This window comes from Lathyrus oleraceus, chromosome 4 (assembly GCF_024323335.1).
Source record: "Lathyrus oleraceus cultivar Zhongwan6 chromosome 4, CAAS_Psat_ZW6_1.0, whole genome shotgun sequence".
NCBI classification, from domain to species: domain Eukaryota; kingdom Viridiplantae; phylum Streptophyta; class Magnoliopsida; order Fabales; family Fabaceae; genus Lathyrus; species Lathyrus oleraceus.
The window spans coordinates 136,593,939-136,616,822 of NC_066582.1; the positions used below are offsets into that span (position 1 = coordinate 136,593,939).

Consider the following 22,884-nt stretch of genomic DNA (forward strand, 5'->3'; position numbering starts at 1 on the left):
AATGGGTTGCTGGTCGAGGTAATCAGACAATACACTCCCCTTGATTGCTTTCTGAGAGGTATATCGAATATCTTATTTAATCAAAATCATTGGCCCTTTCGCAACCCGTCCGGTCATTGCTGGCTCTTTAAACACATACTCAATCGGATCCGTCTTGGACATCCACAAAGTGGTATGAACCAGCATACACTGTCTCAGTCGGCGAGCAGCCTATGCCAAAGTACCGCAAGTTCTCCCGAACAGTGAATGTATTATTTCACAGTCGGTAAACTTTTTGCTAAGGTAAATTGCATGCTCTTTTCGACAAGACTCGTCATGCTGACCCAATACACCTCGTAGACCCCTCGAGGGCCGTCAAGTACCAGATTAACAATTGCTCCTTCCACAGGAGGCATCGAAATCAGAGGTTCCTGCAACTTATCTTTTTATTTTAATATGCCCCTTGGCAATCATTATTTCACCTGACCGTTTAATCTTTTCTTGAATGGGTTCCCACGTGGCTGTTAGAGGAGATGTGAACCATGACATGTAGTTCAATCTACCTAGGAGACCACGAACCTCTCTTTCTGTTCTCGGTTCAGGCATTTCTCTTTTTTTTTTTTTTTTTTTTTTTTTTTTTTTTTTTTTTTAAGCAGGATCAACCTTGATTCCTCTCTTACAATGAACCCCAGCAGCTTACCGGACCGCACTCTGATAGTGCACTTATCTGAATTCAACCTCTGTTTGAATTGTCTCAACCGGTCTACTCAGCTTGGCCAGATCTGCCAGATGCCCCTCTTCTGTTTGGGGACTTTGCTATCATGTCATCAACATAGCATTTGATTCCATGATGAATCATATCATGAAACAAAGTCACTCCGATACGTGGCACCGGCGTTCTGCTTCTCTAGAGGACAGTCTTCTCTCCATGGCAGCTTGTGCACAACGACATCGGTATCCGCTCCTGGCATATCCTGACATGACCAGGTGAAGGTATCCACATGATCTTTCAACAGGGCTACCATTCTTGACTCGCCTCTGAAGCGGCCCCAATTTTCACTTCCTTTCTGACCTCAGCGGTACCCAAATTAACGATCTCAACTCGCTCTTCATGCGGCTGAATCACCTTCTCCTCTTGTTTCAACAACCTGGTTAATCTTCCAGCAGATCACAATCTTCTTCGCCTTCTTCTTCGGCATGATAGATCGGATTGTCGAAGTCATACAGAGGTGTAACCGAATTGTTATCAAAGAGATCCGGAGAATTGTCACTTTTCGAAGTCGGAACGAGACAAATCAAAAAGGGGAAAAATGAAAACAAACATTGCCATTTTTATTTGTTTTTAAACTGCAAAAATAAATGAAAAACAGGGAACACCGCTTTTAACTGAAAAACATCCATTTATTAATGATGCAGAATGTTGCACAATGAAACATGAGGTGGCCCTTACAATGGACCATTACGTGTCGGGCAACACGTATGGCTTTCATGCAAATAAAACTGAAAACAAGAAACATTACTCTTCCAGTAGAATGACAGTGATGATCTGTTTTAGGCCTTCCAGCTTCCTGGTACGCACGACTTTATCCAACCATCAACCCCGCAGTCACTGTTGATCTCTCCACCCATTGCACAGGCATGATCCGAATCTACAGCAATTGCACTCACCATCGCCTGACCATGCGCCGGCATGGGATTAGCATTAACATTTGGAGACGGTGCAAAATTGATGGCCTTGGAGTCTACCAGATCCTGGACAACATTCTTGAATGCTCTACAACCCTCAATGTTATGCCCCGGTGTTCCAGAATGGAATTCACACTGGGCGTTCTCGTCATAGTTAGGAGGCCTCTGATCTGATCTCAACGGAGCCATCGTCCTTGGCTGAACCAACCCCAGATCCATCAATTTCTTAAACAGAACAACATATGTCACGGGTGGCCTATCAAAATGGCGATCAATCCCCTTTCCTCTCACCTGGTACCCATCTCTCTGTTGAGGTGGCTGACGTGGCTGTCGTACTGACTGATTACCAGTAGGGGTGGTTACCGCAGCAGTGTGCTGGTAGTAACGATCCCTACCGTATCCTCTCTGAGTATACACAGCACTTGATTCACCTTCATTCTTGCGCTGACCATTCCCGAATGGCTTCTTCGATGCTGATGACGAAGCATTACCACCCTGGATCTTCCCCATTCTCAACCAACTTTCAATTCTCTCCCCAGCCACCACAATGTCAGCAAAGCTGGTGACGGGACAACCCACCATTCTTTCAGCAAAAACCCCCTGCAGGGTACCCATGAAGAGATCAGACATCTCTCTGTCCACCAGTGGAGGTTGCACTCTGGCAGCCAACTCCCTCCACCTTTGCGCATACTCTTTAAACCCTTCACTTGACTTCTGAAACATACCCTACAGCTGGGTACGACTAGGAGCCATGTCAGCATTGAACTGATACTGTTTAAAGAAGGCATCGCCAAGATCCTGCCAGCTCTTAACATCAGAAGATTTCAACTTGGTGTACCACTCCAAGGATCCTCCAGACAGACTGTCCTGGAAGAAGTACATCCATAGTTTTTGATCCATCGTGTATGCAAAGATCTTGCGGACAAAGGCTTGAAGATGAGTCTCTGGGCAGGAACTCCCATTATACTTATCAAATGCGGGCGCCTTGAACTTCTGTGGGATCACAATCCCCTCAACCAGCCCCATGTTTGACATATTTACCACACCGGGAGTGGCATAACTTTCAAGAGCTCTGATCTTCTCAGCCAGCAACTGAATCTCCTTATTATGAGGTTGGGCACCATACTGACCGAACGGTTCGTTATGCATGGAGAATTGATCAGCTTCTCGGTCCTCCTCTCTGTCGTCATCAACCCCAAAGAATGGAGGGAACAGACTATCTTTCAGATTCTGACCAGGTTGACCACCTGTGGCAGCGCCAAACCCACCAACATTATTATTTACCATACCCACAGTTGCTCTCTTGCCACCATCTCGAGAACCGCCCAGCCCCTGGTTGGAGACACCATCCAGGTTGACACCACTATTAGCCGCCGAAGCCCGCTCGAGCTTCTCGACTTTGTCAGCTAGAGCTTTCTGACCAACTGCAAAACCCTGCATGATGTTGATCAGCTCATTCATTTTATCTTTTAGCTCGAGAACGTCTGTATTTGGGAGATCCATCAGCCTTGGAGTATTGCGTCTGGTGAAGTGTCTGTGAGGACGGGTTGAGTGCAAAGGTACAACTCTACGAGCACGAGCAATGATTCCTGAAACAATCACGCACGTTAGAACTGATACCTGCAAAACAGCAAACAGGTTAATATGCATGAATGCAACGTCTATCCATACGAGGAAGCTTTTGTCTTTTGATCCTGGTTTCATCGAGACAGATAATATTTTGACATCCACATTCTGAATTTCAAGATGTCTCTCAACCAGATTCTCAATCAATAATACTCCCCATATGGCTAGACGTAGTTTAGGTGCAGATGAATGCAAAATGGGAATGATGCTGATGTATGAATGCACTGCATTGCCATCCTCCAAGTCCTCTGATCATTTACTGCACTGAAACCCTGATCTTCGAACCGATCACAACCATCTGAAGGAATATGTAACCACAAATCCAACTCAAGGGTTCCGAAATAAACGGAAGACAGATACATCATCATCATCACCAAACAATCTCTGAGCAGATACCCATAACCATTTCTGAATCGGCCCGGGGAATCCTGAAATAAACGGATCCCCACTAATAAATAACACGGACATCACTCCGGCGTCTCGGAAATAAACGGCCATAAATCCGACTTATAAATATGACTCTGATCCACGGAACCATCAGTCACCATCAAAGTCACCAACAGAACATGCATCTGTAAGAATCACCCTCCCCTCACAGGTAAATTCTAATCAGGTCATCCTAAGGCGGATAATAGTCTCGACAATCGGGCAGAGATACTCAATGGGTTTGCCCTTTCGGGTGTGCCATTGTAGCTCTCCTGAGATCGTCTAAACCAAAGATCCGGGAAATGATCGGTCACCGAAGTCAACAACTCAGATGAGGTGACTCAACCAGAGTGGATACTCCACAAAGGAAGGGCACTATCAAATGAACCTCGTCCGGCTTGTGGTATGTCACGTTGCAACAATATGCTGATAAAGCAAATGAGGAACGTGAGACCACACTAATCCTAGGTGTATACTCGGGCCTGGGTTTTAGCCCCACTCAGAACACCCACCCCAAAACAAAGGAACCACCTGCACAGAGGACATCAACATGATAGTATGATGCATGCAAATATTTATGCAAACATATACACAATCAGAATAATAAATGCAATAAATAAAGCGGTACAAAGCAACCTAAACCCTATCCTAGAACGCTAGGAGAGACTCGCTTAGGGAAGATGGACCAGCACAGGTCAACATCTTAAATCCCCAACAGAGTCGCCAGCTGTCGCATCCGCGAAAAACAACCGGCGGACTGAAACAAAACAACACAGAGCCGCCACCGTGCGTTATTTATCCCAAAAGAGGGAAAGGAAACGCTCAGAGTAAACCTGGAAAGGAAATGGTCTCGCGACCAAAGAGATGGGATCGGGAGTCGGTTATGCGAAGGGAAGGTATTAGCACCCCTACGCATCCGTAGTACTCTACGGGATCCACGCTCTAAAGAAAGAAAAGGTTGCTAAAACAAACATCACACACACACACCGAAGACAACACAGGTGGGGGAAAAGAGGAAGAGGGCTCGCTAGGACATCGTATCCTATGCCTACGTATCTCGTCTGGAACGAGAATCAGAGCTGCTGTAGTTCGGCTCACGCACGCCAAACAAGCAAACACAAACACAGACAAACATGGAGCCTGAATGCCAATCACTGGACTTACATCAGCATCCGAACCAAAACACACGCACACTGGAACCCGAATGCCACTCGATGGACTTACATCAACTTCCAAGCACACAACAACCAAACAAGTTAATAGGGAGTCGGGAACTCGAGCCTATAACCGTCAAGCACACACACAAAAAGAAAGAAAAGTGCCCGGAGAGACCTCGCACGGTCTCCTGCCTACGTACCTCATCTGGTATGAGGATCAGGGCGACGTAGTTCCCCTGAAAGGGAAAGAAATTCTAGCCAGAAACCAAGGGGAGACACACTACTAGGGAGCTGTACTCGAGCCTAGTGTTATCATGCATCATTGCCCTATGTTATGGTTTCTATCCTAACTTGCTCAACAGCAAGCTAATCCTAACCAGGAAACACAAAACACACATGCTCAATCAAAATAAAGCAAACATTCACATAGCACACACTATATCCAGTCAAGTGAGGCTCAAACAAGGGTGGACTGCCGAGGCAAGTCAACTGTACAGGGTAGTGTTCGCTCTTAACCCTGACATTGAGAGTCAGGGTGAAGCAGATGAAAGGTGAGTGAAGATGAGACTTCACAACTCTTATCCCTGGCCAGGGAGAGCTTCAGACAAAGGAGCGTGGGTCCAGAATGGAGGAACCCTTCTACACTCAAGACTTAGACTCAACTGTACAAACGTACAAGATCTTGGGTTAATGTCCCAATGCATCAACACAGTGGTGTGAGCAGAGGGACGACTCAAACAAAATAGCAGGGGATGAATTGCACATCCCTTGGGTTCTGCCAATTGCCTCATAGAGGTCTTTACCTGCTTGGGGACAAAAGTAAACAATCACAAACATCGCCTCTTAAGGAGGACTTCAGACAGTTGCCTGGCTAAATAACAAGCCAGGTCTTCCAGACTACATGGAGACAAGAGAGTCTACCTCAATTGGTTTATACAACCAAGCAGCAGCACAGCAAGTTCTTAAAGAACTAAAGCGACTATGGTACCTGAAATCAATCTAGTACAGTCAGTATACCAATCACACAGTCAAAACAGACAAGATAAGAATCAACAGTCAATGTACAATCAAACAATGCAATGTGCAAAGCACAATCAACTCAAATGAGCCAAGCATCCTACAAAATAAAACAAGTTAGTCCACAACAATTAACCAAATCAAACTCAATTAACTTGCATTATTCTCCTTTAAAGCATTTGCATCTCAACCTGAAAATCACATTCAAACGTGAGAAACAAGACCACTAGGACAAGCCTAGGGTCCAAAGGAGATGAAAAATTCAAAACAACAAGTGAAAATTAATCAAAACCAAGATTTATCAAGCAAAAAGAGAATCCAATTGGTCTCACACCAAAACTATGCACCAAATCCATTTCATATACAAAACATGCCAAACTATGCACTTTGGAAACACATTAGAGCAAACAGAATGATCACAATCAAATCAATATCAAAACAGCTCAATAAATTCCACAAATATTCAAGCCTAAACAGAACACATTCAATGAGTAGCATATCAAATTTCATGCTATTTGGATCAAGGTAAGTAGGTCAATGAAATTCATAAAGTTCAGACAAGTTCAAGCAAGCCAACACAAGGCATCAAAATAATCATCAACTTCCATCAATCATAAAACATTGACAAAACATGATAAATGGATGGGAACAAAACCACAATGACCTATAATGTGTCTAGAATTCACATGTCAAATTTCACATCCATCCAATTAATGGCCAGAATTTCACAAGCCAAATACAAACATGTGTCACAAAAAATCAACAAATGACCAAACAGGGGAGACAATTCCAATCAAATAGGAAATGCATTCATAAATTCCAGAATAATTCACATGTATTCTCAACATTAATATGTAATCTCATGAAAAAATCCAGCTTAATTCAGGTTCAACAAGCATAGAAAATAAAATCAAGAAGTTTCACAAAGCATGGCATGGCACAAAATGTAACACCTCTAAAGATCATGTCATAACTCTCAATCCAGGAACTCAAAAATTACAAACCACATACCAAAAGGTCCAGGGATGAGTCCAGAACATACATACAAAATTTCATGAATTTCTAATTAAGCATCATCATTTCATGAGCAAAATACCAAGCAAGGTGCACAAAAGGACATGTTCATACAAACCCTAGGCCACTCCAAAAATTACACGTGCACAATTTTATTAAAAATAACCAAAAAATAGTAGAGATCACAAGGATCATTCCACAAAAAATCTCACATTATTTGGACTAATGGTTATGAAGTTATGAATTTATTAACATGGAGAAAAATTTAAAAAATGATGAACAAGGCAAGGTGAAACATGGAGTCATGGTGAAAATAAATACAAAAGGCAAAACAGAAAATGACACGGCCAGGATTCGAAGGGAGTCCACGTTTGAAAAAGTGGCGCCAAACACCTTGCAGCATGAACAGTGGCGCCATTTTGGATCTAAATCACTTTTTTTGAAATTTTTCAAGTGTTCTTCATGTTCTTCATGTGTTCATAGGCTCAAGAACAAATGTTCACCAAATTGGACAAACTTTATATCAACGGAAAGGTCTTTCCGCGTACATTCACAATCTCAAATTAATTTAGCCTAATTCCTCATGATTTAAAAAAATCGATAGCAAACATAAACATGCATGAAACTTCAAATCATCATAACTTCCTCGTTTCTCAACCAAATTTAGTGGTTCAAAGTGCAGAATTCTCTACTAAACAAGATCTATCCAAAGCATCAATCAATTTCAAGAATCATTGAAGTTGAAAACTCACCTTAATTTGAGGACAGTCGCTAAATCGCGCGTTCTAGGCCTTGAAATGTAAAAACAGAACTTCTATGATGCTTGTAGAAGTGAATGGAACAAGTCTTGTTGCTCAATTACGCACGATCTTGATGAAATCTTGAATTGCCATTGTTGCACCTCACTTTAACAGTCCAAAATTTGGCTTGGAAATGAAGAAATCTTGCTTCAATTAGCTTCAATAATGCATGTAAATGATGAATTGATGAAGAACAATGCAATGTTTTTGGAGATTTTTGGAAAAAAAAGTGAGAGAGAAAGTGAAGAGGTTTTTGTGATTTCTAGATCTAGATCTGAATTCTGTTATGATTAAGATGAAAACAGTTACAATTAGGCTTTTATATGCTATGTTAATGATGATTCTAATCCTAATTAGTGCTAATGAAATGGATTAGTGAAAATGCACTTTTATGCTAAATGGCAATTTGGTAATTTCACCCACACTTATGCAATGCAATGTAACAGTGGAATTTTTTTGTTGCAGCAAGTTTCAAATGGTGTATGTGAGCTAATGCAATTGGAATTATGTAAAAACCATGAATATTTCTCAAAATCACTTTTTCCCTCCACTTTTTAAAATTAATTCACTTGAAAAATGGACTTTTTATGTGATGAGTTTTCATGACATGTGATGATGGATCATGATAGTACATGTCAAATGGAGTTTGCTCAAAGAAACCTCACTCAATTTGGCCTTGTGAATCAAAAGTTATGCCACTTTGAAATTCAACTTTTTTGGACAATGATCAATCCATAACTTGCCAACCACACATGAGAAATTCATGTTCTTGGACTTTTTGGAAAGGTGAGATCAAGATCTACAACTTTCATGTTGAACAAAATTTCATTTGAAGCATTTTTGGACACGTAATTTTGAGGAGGAAAACTTTCCATTTTTGGCAGTTTTCAATTACAAGTCACTTTCTATTTTTGGAAAGTTTCCATCTGATTTTATTTTCTTCACTCTTGATGTTTGAAATGTCAAATGAAACTTGTTTCAACATGAATGAAGTGTCTCTAACCTCTCCCACCTCCAAATCCATCATTCTTGGCACAGTTGACCACAGTTGACTTTTCTAACTGATAGATGAATTTGGCCATGCACTGATCAAGTTGAGCCTCAAACTCCTAATGACATGGCTCAATGATGAAACCCTAGCTTCCATAAGCTCAATATAATCACATGATGATCCCCATATCCACTGTAGACCCCATCTCCTTGCCAATCCCTGACTGGCCCAATGCAGATGATTCAACTGATTAGGGTTGACCAGTGGTCAAAACCCTAATCCCAAGGTATCTGATCAATCTCTTGGTGATGACAAAACCATGATGATGATGATGTACCATTTCACCCAAGATCAAGCTCAATCTCTTTGAGAATCAAGAAACCCTAATTTGTTCCACCATATTCAGACAGTTAGTGATCAGTCCAGTGAAACCCTAGCTTGCATCATGATCTCTTTATCTTCTGATCAAGACTTAGGAGGATGACTTGCACAATGTAACCACATGATATGCCATATGCAATGCCTAATGACCTAAAAATGATATGCAATATGCTAAGCTAGTCCCAAGAGAGGAAGGCAAATTTTGAGGTGTTACAGTTAAGAGTTGAAAAGATCTGACCAATGGGATGCAATCCAATAGACAAAAATGTAATATAGAAACCCAATTTTCCCTTGGACTTTAGAATCAAGCAATATCAATACACAAATAGAAAGATGAAGAGCAAGGCATCAAATAAAGATAGTCACATCCAAGCTAGCAACTCCATGATCTTCTTCATAATCTTCCCCGTGTATCAGATGACATACTCCTTGAATGGCTCAGAATAAGGCATTAGACACAGGTTCAAAGTAACATTTGCATCAAGGCCCTGTAGTAGATGAACTCAGATGGATCTCAACACTCGTATCAGAGGGAAGTTTAATTCACAAGCACTCGATTTCAGAAAAGTTGGCATTAGCCAAGTCCTTTTGCATAGGGAATGTTGCCTAGTTCTAAGTCCAAGTCTCAGATCAAATCCAATAGTCTACACAAACATTTTTTTAAGAGTTTTTGTTGTTATTATGTACATTAAGGTCAAAAGGTCAAAAACACAAACAAAGTACACAAACAAGTATATATAATCACAATATAAGATTCAAGTGAGCAAAGTAAAAATGGCATCAATATAAACAAGTTAAATGGTATGAATAATGGCAAATGATAAATGACTTGAATTTAAAGTTCATAAAGTAAATGACTTGAAATTAAAAGTTAGTCAAATGTTAGTTGATTAGAAGTTAGTATTGCTTTTGCTTTTCAATGCTTAAGTCATTCTTTGGAGAACACCTAACCCTATATTCACAAGCATGAATCCTTGAACCAATACATCTTCCAAAGGAAGGAAAAAAGGCCAAATTTCCACACAATACCATGAAAGGGGGAGACTTACAATCTCACTTACTAGAATGCTATGCTTTTGGGTCAAAATTTAGCATTATGTTAAGCAATCGTAATTGGACTTATGTAGAAGTCACAACTATCTGAGGTCGGGCAATAGAAATTTTAGTGTTAATGCATGTTAGAGATATGGTATTATGAACCATATTCCTAAAACATACCACACTTAAAACAAATGGCAAAAGGGTGGACCTAATCTCATCCATACTTATATTGGTTTATGAACCAATTAGCCTTAGGATATAGAGACATCATAGGTCAATGAAATGGATAGGATAGAAAGGGATTGAAGATGAAGAGGGAGAGGAAATGAGACAAACACAAATTGGTCATGGGAGGACTTTTACCAAATTAAAGTCATTCATTCATTTTGGGAGATGAAATGTATATTTCATCAATCCCCTGAATCCAATGATTTTAATCCAACAAAGTCAAATCAATCTTGTCCAAGGCCCAAGCAACATAGTCAAACTCAACAAGTCAATGGAAATAGCTCAACACAATTTATTCACAATTAAACAAATTAAAATCAATTAAAAATGCATTAAATTAAATTATGTTTGATCAAAAACCTAAAACCTCTTCAAAACACCAAATAAATGTCCAAGAGATTTATGATAGGTCAAACAAGGTCAAAGGACTTTGGAGAAAAAAATTCATAATTTTTGGAAACTTAAAAGTATTTTTAAACAATTAAAAATATGCACAAAAACAATTAAATCATGAAAAATATTAATATTGATCCAAAAAATAATTTTAATTCAGAAAATAAAAGAGAAAAATATTTGAAATTTTTTGGTGAAAGTCCCATATTTTTTGGATCTATATTAAAATTAGTATGAATTAATGAAAATAAGGCAATTAAAATGAAAATCAGAAATTACAAAAAAACGTGGACCACTTGATCTCCCTCATTAATTGAGGTGGTAGATCAAGTGGATCTGATAGCGCGTTCCAGCATTCACCAAGTCAAATGTCTCACACGCGTGGTAATCACTTTGTACGCCCTAGATTAAAACAAATTGAAAATATCATGTGGTTCAGAAGGATGCCAACACATCGCCGGAGCCAGAGCTCCGGTCTTCTTATCTAGTGGACCTCACCGGATTGGTCCGCCCTCAACCATCACCAAAATAAAAAAGGAGGAGATGAATTTAAAGAAAAAATGCTCAGGAGCTCGAATCTGGCCTCAATTTTGTCTAACCCCAAGTATATAGAAAGATACAGGGAGATGTAACTTGAGGATCATGACCTGAGTTGTTTCGATTTGACCTCTAAGTAACTCAATCTTGTTGCCTACATTGGTAGAACTTCATACAACCAAAAATCAACAAGAAAAATGGAGAATTGAGTGAGAATCGAAGAGATGAGAAATTCTGAAAATCACCTTCAATGTAGCTTCAGATTGACACGATCTTGCTTTCAGTTATGCTTGGCCTTGCTTCAGATGCTTGATAGAGTGGAAATGGATCAAAGAGAAGGAAGGACTCTTGGAGTTTCAATCTCAAAACAGTTGAGAGATTCAAACTCAATTTTCAAAGAAAATCTTCAAGCTTATCCTTTGAATGTAAGGGTTTAGGGTTGCTGATTCAAAGCTTGCGTGCCAGGTTCTTTAATTCTGAGCAAAAGGAGATTGATAGCCAAGGAGATTGGTAATTGCATACTTCCATTTTTGGCCAAAAGTTGGAATCTCCCTTGCATGCTTGCATGGGCGTGTGATAGGCCCATCAAATGATGCATTTAGGTCCAAAATCATTAGTAAGCAATGCTGAAATCATATGGAAAGGCCATACATTCGTGTATGAGAAGTGGAACTTCAAATCTTCCAAATGGTCCTTCAACTTTAAGCCATACGCAAGTCATTCATACTTTATCCAAATGAGAAGAATTTAAACTTTTTGGATAGGTTAGATCAAGAGGAATAACTTTCATGTTGAACACTTTTTTCATTTGAAGCTTGGATCATGATGAATTTTGAGGTGGAAGTTTGGAAAATTAAACATATCAAAAAAATTCTAAGTATCAAGCCATATGTTCACTTCTTCCACCTTGAGTAACTTTTTATATGGGCTTCAAATGAAAAATATTCCTTCATCAAAGTTGTAGCTCTCTCAAATTACTTCAAATGGGCCACAAATATGACATCATTTGGATTTAAAATGAAGGAGTTATACATTTTAGAAGTTGAGGAAAATCACTTGTTCAATGGTATTAGCCCAAAATGACCTATAATGTTTCTATTTATCACATGTACTTGCAAGTTGAATTTGCACTTCATCCAAACATTAAAGTTGAAGTAGATATCTTTAATTTGATAATTAAATTTGAATTACTTTCATCTCATAAAAATTGAGCAAGTTATGGTCTTGGGAAGTTGACCTCCAAATTAGGGTTTAGATAAAATGACCTATAATCTTTCACCATAAAAAATGACTTTACAAGGCAAAATAGATCTTGACCTTAACATTAAACTTGTTTGTAATGTCATTTAGAGTAACTTTTCTCTTGGAATCATTTTCATATGACAAAAATTGTAGGAGATAGGGTCTAGGTAACCCCAGTTTTGACCAGTTGAATTCCTCTGGTCAACCTCCATGAACCAACTTGCTAAATTGATATTATTTTGACTTTTGGGACTCATGGAGGATCATATATGCATAATATGATGAAGTTTTAAGTATCCCTTGAAATATTTGACCAAGTGGTGAAGAAACTTGTTGAAGAAGTCACATAAGATACCCAGATGACTTAGGGTTTCCAAAGCAAACCAACTCCAAACTCCTGATGATTTCTTGATAAAAATAACATGTGAAGATCTCAGGGATCCATATATGATACTTAGAGCCTTAGTAAACCATTTCTTGACTGAGCTCCTTGCAATGAGGGTCTTAAACCCTAGATGTGAGCTTGATAGAGCATAGGTGAGCATGTGCACTACCTACAAAGAGTTAAACTATACAATGCCATTTTTGGTATTTTGGTTAGTAAACAAGGAAAATGAAGTATGATACACTTAGATGTGCTTGGTGATCTCTCCCAATGTAAACCCAATTAATGAGGGGTAAGGAGGAGTCAAGGTGTGATCCCAATGCTAATGCATATGTCGAGAATAGCATGAGGGATCTTAGGGTCAAAATTGGGGTCTTACAGGCATTGGCCAAGTCCTTTAGCATTAAGAATGTTGCCTAATTCTAAGTCCAAAACTTCAGATCAAGTTTAACAGTCCACCAAGATGTTTTTCATAGTTTTTGTTGTTATTAAGTATTTTAAGGTCCTAAAACTACAAACAAAACAAAGACAAACAAACAATGTATGCAATCACAAGATATGACTCAAATGAGCAAAGTGAAAAGTACTTGAAACATAAACAAGTTGCATGAAATATAAATGTAAATGAATGATAAAGGTACTAAAATGTAAATTGCATTAAGTAAATGACTTGAAAGAAAATCAACATTAACAAGAAGTTAGTCAATGGTTAGTCAAATGTTAGTGAAGAGTTTTAATTGATTAAGTCATTCTTTGGAGAACACTCAACCATTCATTCACAAGTATGAATCCATGAACCAAGACATCATCCATGAGAAAGGGCTCCAACTTGGATAAATTAACAAGTGTGCCACTAGCTCTCATGAATGGAAAAAGGTCAAGTTTCCACACAATACCGTGAATGGGAGACTTACAATCTCACTTACTAGAATGCTATGCCTTGAGGGACAAATTTAGCTATATGTTAAGCAATTGTAATAGGACTTATGTAAAATTCACAACTATTTGAGGTCGGACAATAAAAATATGGGTGTTAATACATGTTAGAGATTTTATACAAAGAACCAAACTCCTAATACATGCAAAACACTAAAAGAAATGGGAAAGATCTATCTCAGTCAGACTCATGTTGATTCATCTGACACAAGGTCATTGATGAATCAACTAGCATTTAGACACTAGAGAAATCATTGGTCAATGATGGATTGGGGAAGAATAGAGATGAAGGTGAAGAGGGAAGGGGAAATAGAAATCCAAATTGATCATAGGAGGAATTTCATCTGATCAATATTATCCATTCACTTTGGGAGATGAAATGTACATTTCATCAATCCCTTAAATCCTATAGTATTGGTCAAATAAAAGTCAAATCAACCATGATCAAGGCCAAATAGAAAGTCAAACATCACAAGACCATAAAAATGGCTCAACATAATTTTTGAACAATTTTTTAATTAATAAACAATTTTAAAATGAATTAAAATGCATTTTTAAATGGACAAAACCTCAAATCCCTTCAAAACACCAAATAAATGGCCAAGGGATTTATCCTAGGTCAATCAAGGTCAAAGATCCTTAGACAAAAAATTTCATAATTTTTGGAAAGTCATAAGTATTTTAAAATATTTAAAAATAAGTCAAAATCATTTTATTCATGAAAAATATCAAAATTACTCCAAAAAATGATTTTAATTCAAAATATGGAAGAGCAAAATATTTAAAGATTTTTGGTGAAAGTCTCATGTTGTTTGGATTAAAATGAATTTAATATGAATTAAACAAAATAAATGGGTTAAATGGAAAATCAGAAATTAGAAAAAACACGGGCCATCAGATCTCCCTCACTAATTGAGGTGGTAGATCTGATGGTCAAGCGTGAGCGTTCTATGGTGCACTGCAGTCAACGCGTCACATGCTTTGTATTTAAAAGGAATGACTCGAATTAATACGTTCCAACATGATCAGATGGCCATGAGGCGTGCCAACACACCACCGGAGCCCTAGCTCCGGTCATCTTCTCCGGTGGACCTCACCGGACTGGTCCACCACCAAAGTTCACTAAAATAAAAAGTGCATACACTAATTTAAAGAAAAAAATGCTCAGGAGCTTGATTCTGGCCTCAATTTCACCTAATTCCAAGTATATTGAAAGATATGTGGACTTGAAGTTTGAGGTGCATGATCTGAGTTGCTTCGAGTTGACCTCAAAGAAACTCAATCTTGTTGCCTACATTGGTAGGACTTCAGCCAACCAAAAATCAATCAAAATAGTTGAGAATTGAGGGAGAATCGAAGAAGACAAATTCACAAAAGTCACCTTCTGTTTGCAGTGATGAAGCTTGATCTGGATCTCAAATGGCTTGGGTTTGCTTCTACTTGTTCGCATGAGATGAAATGAAAGCTTAATTGGCTTGGACTCTTGGAGTTTCAACTTCAAAACAGAAGTGAATTTGAAACTCGATTTTCAAATGAAAACCTTCAAGATTATCCTCTAATGGTGACGGGAAGGTTGTAGGAGCAAAGCTTGGGACAAGGTTCTCGATTCTGAGCAGCTAGTGATGTATATATAGGCTCTTGTATTGCTTTCCACACACTTTCAAAAACTTGTCATAAATAGAAACCCTTGGTTATATGGTTGCATGGGCGTGTTCAAGGCCCATTGAATGATTCCAAAAGATCCAGCATTATGTGCTAATCAACCTGAAATGATATCATGTGGTCATGCATTAGGGAAATGGAAATTGGACATTGATCTTACCAAATGAAGCCATGCATTACACCCATACGCAAGTCACTCAAAAATGCTCTAAATGCCATGATCTTGGATGTTTCAGAAAGCTAACATGAACGGGAGAAACTTTGATGTTGAAGACTTTTCCATTTGGAGCTTGGATAATGATGAATTTTGAGGTGAAAGTTCGAGAAATCAAACATAGTTGAAAATTTTCTAAGTACAAAGTCAAATGACCACTTCTTCCACCTTGAATAACTTTTTCTATGAGCTTCAAATGAAAGTGGTTTCTTCGCCAAAATTGTAGCCATTTCATTCCTATTAAATTTGGTCACAAATTTGACACCATTTTAATTTGGCATGAGGGAGGTATAGATTTTAGAAGTTGAGGAAAATTGCTTGTTCAATGGTAATGGCCCAAAATGACCTATAATATTTCCTCTTAGCACATGCCCTTGCAAGTTGAATTTTCCATTTCTCAAAGAATGAAAGTTGGAGATGACATCTTGAAATTGATCATGAAACTTGGATGGTCTTCATATGATAAAAATTTAGCAAGTTATGATCCTTGGAGGTTGACCTCCTAACTAGGGCACAGGAAAAATGACCTATAATCTTTCACCATAAAAAATGACCTTCCAAGCAAACATAGCTCTTGATGTCAACATGAAAGTTGTTTGGATTGTCATAAAGAGTAACATTGATATTGGAATCATTTTCATATGACAAAAATTGTAGGAGATAGGGTCTAGGGAACCCTAGATTTGACCAGTTGACTTTCTCTAGTCAACCTCTTTGAACCAACTTGCAAACTTGAAGTTCTCTTGATATTTGGGGCTCATGGAGGGACATATATGCTTGAGATGATGTATAATGAAGTATCCCTTTATATTTTTGATCAAATGATGAATAAACTTGCCGAGGAAGTCACACAAGATACCCAAATGAATTAGGGCTTCCAAGGCAAACACGTTTCAAACTCTTGATGAATTCTTGATCAAAATGACAAATAATGAACATGGGGATCCATATATGATGTTTAGAACCATTAAGAACCTTTCCTTGATTGATTTCCTTGCATTAAGGGTCTCAAACCTTAGTTGTGAACTTGTTGGGGGCATAGATGGACACACACCTACAAAAGAAACAAAGCTACACATAGACATATTTTTGGTATTTTGGTTAGTAAACAATGAAAATAAAGTATGATACAATCAAATGTGCTTGGTGATCTTTCCCAATGCAAACCCAATGAATGAGGGGTAAGGAGGATTCCAAAGTGTGATCCCAAAGCCAATGCAAATGATGAGATTGCATGAGGGATCTTAGGGTCAAAATTGGGGTCTTACATCTTCCTTCACTAATATGTTCCCTAAAATAGTGAAACTTCATCTCAATATGCTTGCTCCTCCCATGTGCAATTGGATTCTTAGAAAGATTAATCACGAAAACATTGTTAACTAGGAGTGTGACAGCCTCACCCTCACTGCTGCCCAACTCCTCAAATAGATTCATAAGCCACTCGACTTGGCACACACATAACGAAGTGGAAATTTACTCGACCTCACAAGATGATACTGCAAATACCAGTTCCTTCTTCGAACACCATGAGATTGGTTTCACACCAAACATAAATATGTATCTAACTATATACTTCCAGTCATCTTTATCTCCGCATCAGTTGGAATCGGTAAAACCGATCAAATTCCATTTTATGCTAATATCCTCTGCGGGAAATAGAGTTCTGCAACCAACAGAACCTTTGATGTATCATAGGATCCTTTTGACTGTTGCCAAGTGAGACACCTTCGGTTTCCCCATGAACCTACTCACAATACCGACACTAAATGCCAAGACCGGTCGCATATTGCACAAGTAAAGCAAGGATCCAATAAACCTCCTACATTGAGTTGGATCAACATCTTTCTCATCCTCATTCTTAGACAACTGTAACCTTGGTTCATCTAGAGAAATGACATCATTGCAATGCTCCATTTCAAACTTCTTCAATATCTCAAGAGCATATCTTCTTTGGTGCACGAGCAGTCCCCTTTTGGACTTGTGGAACTCAATATCAAGGAAGCATGTTTTGAGACCATGGTAAGGCATCTCAATCTATTTCGTAAGTTCACTCTTGAACTTTGAAATACACTTTCAATTTCTGCTTGTGATCAATAAGTCATCTACATGTAGAAAAAGGATAATTACTCTTTCACTTGTATTTTGATAACATGAAACTATATCACTTTTTTAGACTTGATTTAATTAAATTATATCGTTATTTGATTCAATTTACTTTATATTATTCGATATTACTCGGCATTTTCTTATTATTTATTTCAGGTATCATTATTTAAAGCACATGTGAAAAAGAAAGAAAAGGGGTGCAAAAAGAAGATTTTCTAGGAAAAGCAGCAAGCTGAAGCGAAAGCAATTTTTAAGGTTAATTAAATTCTAATTATTTTCAAAAATTATTTTTAAAAGTTAAATGTGAGGACGAGAGTCAAGCATTTAAGTTTAATCATATAATCTAAGTCAACAGAGCGAGAGTTTGAGACGAGGGCGTTTAAACGGTTAGTATTTTCTCAAAAGGAGTTTCTATAGATTCTATTATTTTCAAAAGTGATTTTAGACTTAACGAAATAGTGAGAGCATACGTTAAAATATAAAGTCATAGTCTGATTCAACAGAGCGAGAGTTTGAGGAAAAGACTTTTAATTAATAGTGTCTACTGAAAAGACTTATTTTAAAATTAAGAAAAAGACCAACGAAGATTTGATTCCCCAAATACGACGAACTACATACTGATATCCATATTATTTGATATTTTATCTAGATCCAAATTTAGTTTTATTTTTTCCCCTAATCATTAAAGTATCATCCGCCTTAGCTTTACGCAGTAACCCTAGAAAAACGGTAGATCGATTCATTAAGTCCCTGTGGGATCGATATCTTTTAAAGCTACGCGATTAGACTGTGCGCTTGCAGTTAGTACCCCAATAGACTCATAAAGTCGCGACCAAGTTTTTGGCGCCGTTGCCGGGGACTTTTATTTAGTCGATATCGTAACTCTTCTGTTACGCTGTAGAGACTAAGGCAATTTTTATTTTTTCCCTTTTTCGTTGATTTGTATGCCACACACTCGCTCACAAGGCGAGCCATATTACTTACGAATCAACGACGTCGAACGATATCTCCAATTATTACGACGAATTCGGGAGTATCGTGCTAGAAACAATCTTCCTCCAATCGAAGTTCCTGATCTCAAAAATCTCCTTCCTTTAACGATACCAGTGATGGCCGAACCAGCTCGTGCTCTTCGAGATTACGCTGCTCCATCACAGGATGAGCCGCATTCGAGTATTGCTCCACCCGCAATCGAAGCGAACAACTTCGAACTTAAACCTTCGCTGTTGCAGGCAGTGCAACAGAATCAATTTTCTGGAAATCCTACCGAGGATCCAAACCTTCATTTATCCGTATTTGTCCAATACGCTGACATTGTTAAAGCTAATGGTGTCACTTCAGAGGCAATTCGACTTCGTCTCTTTCCTTTCTCGTTAAGAGATAAAGCTAGAAGATGGCTTCAGTCTCTTCCTTCCAACTCAGTCACCACATGGAATGAGTTGAAGAAAGTCTTTCTTGCCCGATATTTTCCTCCAAGCAAAACAGCTATGTTAAGAGCCCAGATAAATGGATTTAAGCAAAAAGATAACGAATCTATTTTCGAAGCATGGGAAAGATACAAGGACATGATGAGACTTTGCCCACACCATGGTTTAGAGGACTGGTTAGTAATTCACACCTTCTACAATGGTCTCTTGTACAACACAAGGTTAATAATAGACGCCGCCGCCGGTGGTGCGCTTATGGATAAACCTTACACCGACGCTTATCAACTTATCGAGAGCATGGCCCAAAATCATTATCAGTAGGGAAGCGACCGAACAGTGGTAGAAAAACCTCAAACAAAAGGTGGCATGTACGAGATAAGTAGCCTTGATCATGTTAATGCAAAAGTGGATGCTCTTGCCCAGAAAATTGAAAGTTTAAATGTATCACCTCCAGCCACCGTGGTTGCCATAACTCAAAATTGCAAGGTCTGTGGAATTCAAGGTCACACTCCTACAGATTGTCAACTCCTAACAGGAATTCAAACAGAACAGGTGAACTATGCTCAAGGAAATCCTTACTCGAATACCTATAACTCAAACTGGAAGAACCATCCTAATTTCTCGTATAAAAGTAACAACGCTTTATACGCACCAAGTCAAGCTCCAGCTGTACCACCTGGATATCAAAAGCCGACCCCATCTACACCTAACAATAACGTTCCTAGGAAATCCAACTTGGAAATCATGATGGAGAACTTCATAGCTTCTCAACAGCAAACCAATAAAGAGTTCTTAAACCAGAATGTACACACTAGCGAACAGATTAAACAACTAGCAAGTAAAGTAGATGCCCTGGCTACCCATAACAAAATGCTTGAAACACAAATCTCGCAAGTAGCTCAACAACAAGTGTCTACTTCTGCCCCAACTGGTACATTTCCTGGACAGCCACAACCTAATCCGAAAGGCCACGCTCACGCAATTATATTACGAAGTGGTACAGAGGTAGAAGGACCATCTGACCCAAGGATTGAGAACCAAAACTCTAAAAAGTTAACTGAGGAAGAAGGTAAATCTAAGGAAAAGGAAGAGTGTAATAAGGAAACCGTAGAAAAAAAAGAACCTTATGTACCTCCACCGCCTTACAAACCACATATCCCTTATCCTCAAAGGCTAATTAAAACCAAAAACGCAGGCCAATTTAAAAAATTTGTTGACCTACTGAAACAATTAAACATCACAATTCCTTTTACAGAAGCTATTACACAAATGCCCTCATATGCTAAGTTCTTAAAAGAAATTTTATCTAATAAAAAGAAACTTGAAGATAACGAAACTGTTACAATCACTGCTGAGTGTAGCGCAATAATCCAAAATATGCCTCCTAAACTTAAAGATCCTGGTAGTTTTTCTATACCCTGTCATATAGGAAAATTTGTCATAAACAAAGCTTTATGCGATTTAGGAGCCGGTATCAGTGTTATGCCCTTGTCCATATGCAAGAAACTTGAAATGGGAGAATTAAGACCAACTAAAATGTCTGTGCAATTAGCAGATCGTTCTGTTAAATATCCCGTAGGAATTCTTGAAAACGTTCCCGTGCGCATAGGTCAATTTTACATTCCCACCGATTTTATAGTTATAGACATAAGAGAAGATGAAGTTACCCCCATTATATTGGGAAGACCCTTCTTAGCAACTGCCGGTGCTATCATAGACGTAAAACGAGGACGACTCACTTTCGAAGTAGGAGAAGAGAAAATTGAGTTTATTCTTTCCCAATTTTTGAAAGCACCTGCGATAGAAGACACATGTTACTTCATGGATATCATCGATGAATGCATAAAAGAAACAGAATTCGAAAATGACGATTTGTCCGACTATCGTGTAGAAGACAGACTGAACCAATGTTTAGCAATAACATCAGATCCTACGCAATGCCTTAAGAAACCAACCCTCGACCTGAAAACACTTCCCAAAAATCTGAGATATGAATTCCTAGACTTAGAACTTGAACAACCAGTAATAGTCAATGCAGACCTAGGAAAACTTGAAACCGAAAAACTCCTACATATCTTAAGAAAATATCCAACCGCATTAGGATACAACATCACCGATCTTAAAGGGATAAGTCCTTCTATTTGTATGCACCGCATCATGCTAGAAGAAGACTGTAAGACTTCTAGGGAACATCAGAGGAGACTAAACTCGATCATGAGTGAGGTAGTGAAGAAGGAAGTAACGAAGTTATTAGAGGCGGGTATCATATATCCTATATCCGATAGTAAATGGGTTAGTCCTGTACACGTAGTACCAAAGAAAGGAGGTATAACAGTGATCGAAAATGAAAAAGGAGAAACTATAACCAAACGAATTGAATCGGGATGGAGAATATGCATTGATTATAGAAAGCTAAACAAAGCAACCCGAAAAGATCATTTTCCTTTACCATTCATAGACCAGATGTTAGAACGACTAGCCAAGCATTCTCATTTCTACTATCTGGACGGTTACTCAGGTTTCTTTCAAATACCGATTCATCCTGATGACCAAGAAAAGACAACGTTCACATATCCTTTTGGTACCTTCGCTTATCGACGAATATCGTTTGGCTTGTGCAATGCTCCTGCAACTTTCCAAAGGTGCATGATGGCAATATTCGCCGATTTTCTCGAAAATATCATGGAAGTCTTTATGGATGACTTTTCCGTATGCGGGCAAAGTTTCGAAGAATGTCTCGAAAACCTAGAAAGAGTTCTAGAACGATGTGTAAAAGTAAACCTAGTACTTAATTGGGAAAAATGTCACTTTAGGGTACAAGAAGGAATTGTTTTAGGACACATCATATCAAATAGAGGAATTGAAGTAGACAAAGCCAAAATAGAAGTAATCGAAAACCTTCAACCTCCGAAAACCGTGAGGGAAATACGAAGCTTCTTAGGACATGCCGGTTTTTACCGACGATTCATTAAAGATTTCTCTAAAATAACTAAACCTTTAACCGAATTATTAATGAAAGACGTTGAATTCATCTTCGACAATAAATGTTTAGAAGCATTTCAAACACTTAAACAAGCATTGATCTCCGCGCCCATAATGCAGACCCCGGATTGGAATGAACCTTTCGAAATAATGTGTGACGCAGGTGACTACGCCATAGGCACTGTTCTAGGACAACGAAAGGATAAAAAACTTCACATCATATATTATGCGAGTAGAACTCTAGATGAAGCGCAAATGAATTACGCCACGACCGAGAAAGAACTTTTAGCAGTAGTATTTGCACTAGATAAATTTCGTTCCTACTTGGTCGGAGCTAAAATAATCGTTTACACTGATCACGCTGCCATTAAGTACCTCTTAACAAAAAAGGACGCTAAACCTAGACTCCTAAGGTGGATCTTGTTGCTACAAGAATTTGATTTGGAAATCAAAGATAAAAAAGGAACTGAAAACGTAGTAGCAGATCACCTCTCTAGACTCGAAAACCTGGAACCGGAAAGAACATCGATCAACGATGATTTCTCGTACGATAAACTTATAGCTAATTTGGAAGAAAATAGAGCTGACAAACAGGTAGAGACCATCTTGGTTGTATGCGTTACACCATGGTACGCTGATTTTGTCAATTATTTA

The 22,884-nt window shown here is 38.5% G+C and overlaps 1 non-coding gene and 1 pseudogene across 1 annotated transcript; one reads left to right on the forward strand and one right to left on the reverse strand.

Annotated features, from left to right (window-relative positions):
* The window catches only part of LOC127136401 (uncharacterized), a 179,154-nt pseudogene extending 156,522 nt beyond the window's left edge, over window positions 1-22,632 (forward strand).
* LOC127077755 (small nucleolar RNA R71) lies at window positions 19,309-19,415 on the reverse strand. The gene has a single exon (XR_007787530.1). It is a non-coding gene; the product is annotated as a small nucleolar RNA R71 (small nucleolar RNA).
* Window positions 22,633-22,884: the final 252 nt, after the last annotated feature.